The sequence below is a fragment of the Penaeus chinensis genome, chromosome 19 (genome assembly GCF_019202785.1).
Source record: "Penaeus chinensis breed Huanghai No. 1 chromosome 19, ASM1920278v2, whole genome shotgun sequence".
Lineage (NCBI taxonomy): Eukaryota > Metazoa > Arthropoda > Malacostraca > Decapoda > Penaeidae > Penaeus > Penaeus chinensis.
The window spans coordinates 27,626,521-27,629,020 of record NC_061837.1 but is presented as its reverse complement, the minus strand read 5'-3'; positions in this window follow the sequence as shown (position 1 = coordinate 27,629,020).

Sequence of the window (2,500 nt, the reverse complement as noted above, 5' to 3'; positions counted from 1 at the left end):
CATTTAAGGAGTGTATGCGCCGTGGCCTTCCAACCCCGTGACCTTCATTATCACCACGACACTGTTCATCACTAACCTCTTCTGCCCTCCCTCCTGACTTTATGTTTGTCTGTCTCCCTCTCTCTGCTTCTCCATCCTCTCTTCTCTCTTCTCTCTTCTCTTAAGTTTATGTATTAGCGCGTATATGCTTTCGCCTAGAAGTATAAGAATAAACGGTTGGTTATTTTTCTCGTGTGTTACGGTGTTGTCGTTGCTCTGACTCAGCAGGAGGAAATGAGGTCTCCGTGAAAATTCTTTGTATACAAGAATGAAGATGGGATCGTGCGTTCAGAGAACAAGATTTAAAGATAGGGGAGATGAAGGGTGGGATAGAACGGAAGAGTGGACAGTACGGATGAAACCAGCGAGGACGTAGCCAGTGGTGCACACACTAACAGTATCCTATGAAACTGCAGTTATAATGCAATTATCGACTTCAGATTACGCACTGGGTTGATGCATTTCGGATCCTTTTATATTCGGATATGTCCTTGAAAAGAAAGCGGGATAAGGAGTTATTTTTTATCTCATTTTTTTCTGTTTCTGTCGCTCTGTTTCTGTCGTTCGACAATCTTCTTCCTTTTCCCTTTTTATGCTTTCTTCCTTGATTAGCGCTGTTCGTCGCCTTTTCTCTACGGAAGAGAAAAACAGGCAAGGGGGTAGAGTTGCGATGTTCCCTTTTGAACTGAATCGGGAGCTAACCATCCTCAAAATGGAAGCACCCATATTGTCTCTGCCTTTATTGTACTATTTCCTCATATACTTACTCAAGTTTACCTTTTCCTTCATTTAGTCTTGCACCGAGGGCACCGAACTTGTACCAAGCTTTTGGACCTGGAGATGATTATGCAAAGGTAGACAGTTCTGTTGAGCCTGGTGCGTCTTCTGGAGTTCTTTGTTTAGGATCGTAAACTCGCTCTTCCAGTATTTTTAAGTTGTAGAATGCGATAATAGTGTGCAATATTGTGTCCATATACTAGTTTACTTAATGTTACGCAAGGTTACGAAAGTGGTTTAATAAAATACGGGACTTTTTCTAGAAAGTGTTTTTAGAATATTGCAGATTTTATTTCATGTCTCGTTATTTTCGCGCTGACTCGAGAAAGTGGCACTGTTTATTCGAGGACAGTCGAGTAGTGGCTACAGATGATGCGCGTATGGGACAGCAGCGGGAAGGGAGTGAGTGAGTGCGAGTGAATGAACAAGGGTATCAAGGAAATGTGTTTAATGACATGCTTGGTCGATTGACAGTTAAGACCGAGGGGGAAGGAGAAAGTCTTCTAGTGATTGATGATCTTTCGACCTTTGCAAGAGCAAATTTGGTACCTTTGATGTTTCATGTATTTTTATGTATTGTAGTTCCTTCAAAACTCAGGAGCGGTTTCTTAAATTACTGACATTTTCTTAGTTATTGTTTATGATTTTCGCAACAAAAATCTGTGATGATGCAATATCTTTTGCATTTATAGTATGTCAAGTTCTCTTTGGTGGTTTCCGTATTTGAAGTAACATTATTTTCTTTACAAAACGAAAGGGGAAATAAAAGCCTGTTAAATATAATATTTACTAATTGTTACAGGAACCTAACTTTCCCTAAATAAGCCCAGACTTTCTCGAATTGTGTTGGCGTCTGTCGTAAAAAACGCATTGAAAGACTCAGCAGCGTCGGCCTAAGATAAGGAGACAGAGCTATGGTGAGAGACGCGTTTTGAGTTCCGAGGGAAGTGGCCGAGTCCCTCGTGTGAGGCCGCCTCTTGACCGCATGAGGATGTGAGCACGTGGCCGCGCGCAAACAAGCAACTCAGCGGTGCTACTCGCATTGAAGTAGCTGCTGTGCGAGTGCTGCCTTTGCTGCAAGGCGCGGTTGCATCCCACCCTCGAGTGTTAGGCCAGCCCTCGCTCGCTTCCCGAGGTGCCACCCGGCAGGCGTGAAACGGGCTCAGAGGCCACGACGCCCATCTAGAGGCAGTGCCACACCCGTCATCCTCAGCGCACTTTTCACCCCGAGGGCGTCGCCGACATGATGCGGGTGCGCCCGCGGGCGTGAGGCGTCGCCCGGCGCTCGCAGTGTCGTCCGCGGGCGTGTGGGCGGATGGCGGCTGGGGTGGTGCGGGCGTGGACAGGGGCGCCTTGCTAGCACCGCCCACGCCCGCACCCACAAGTCCAGGTGGGAGGGGCGGCGGGAGGGGCCGTGGTGGGCGTGCCAGTCACTACCATCAGCAGCACTACCAGCAACCATCAAGAGGCTCGCGCCCGCGCACACCAGGGCCGCCCCCGCCTCCACCACGAGGCTCACGCCCGCACACCCCACGCTACCACCAGCACCCGCGCCACCACCCGCGCCAGCATTCCACGCCCACGTGTTCGGGGGGCGCGGGGCCGGCGTCCAGCCAGCGGGTGCGCTCATCTCCGTGCCCGAGCCCGAGCGTGGGCGGCGGCGGAAGCGTGACCACGTACTGCC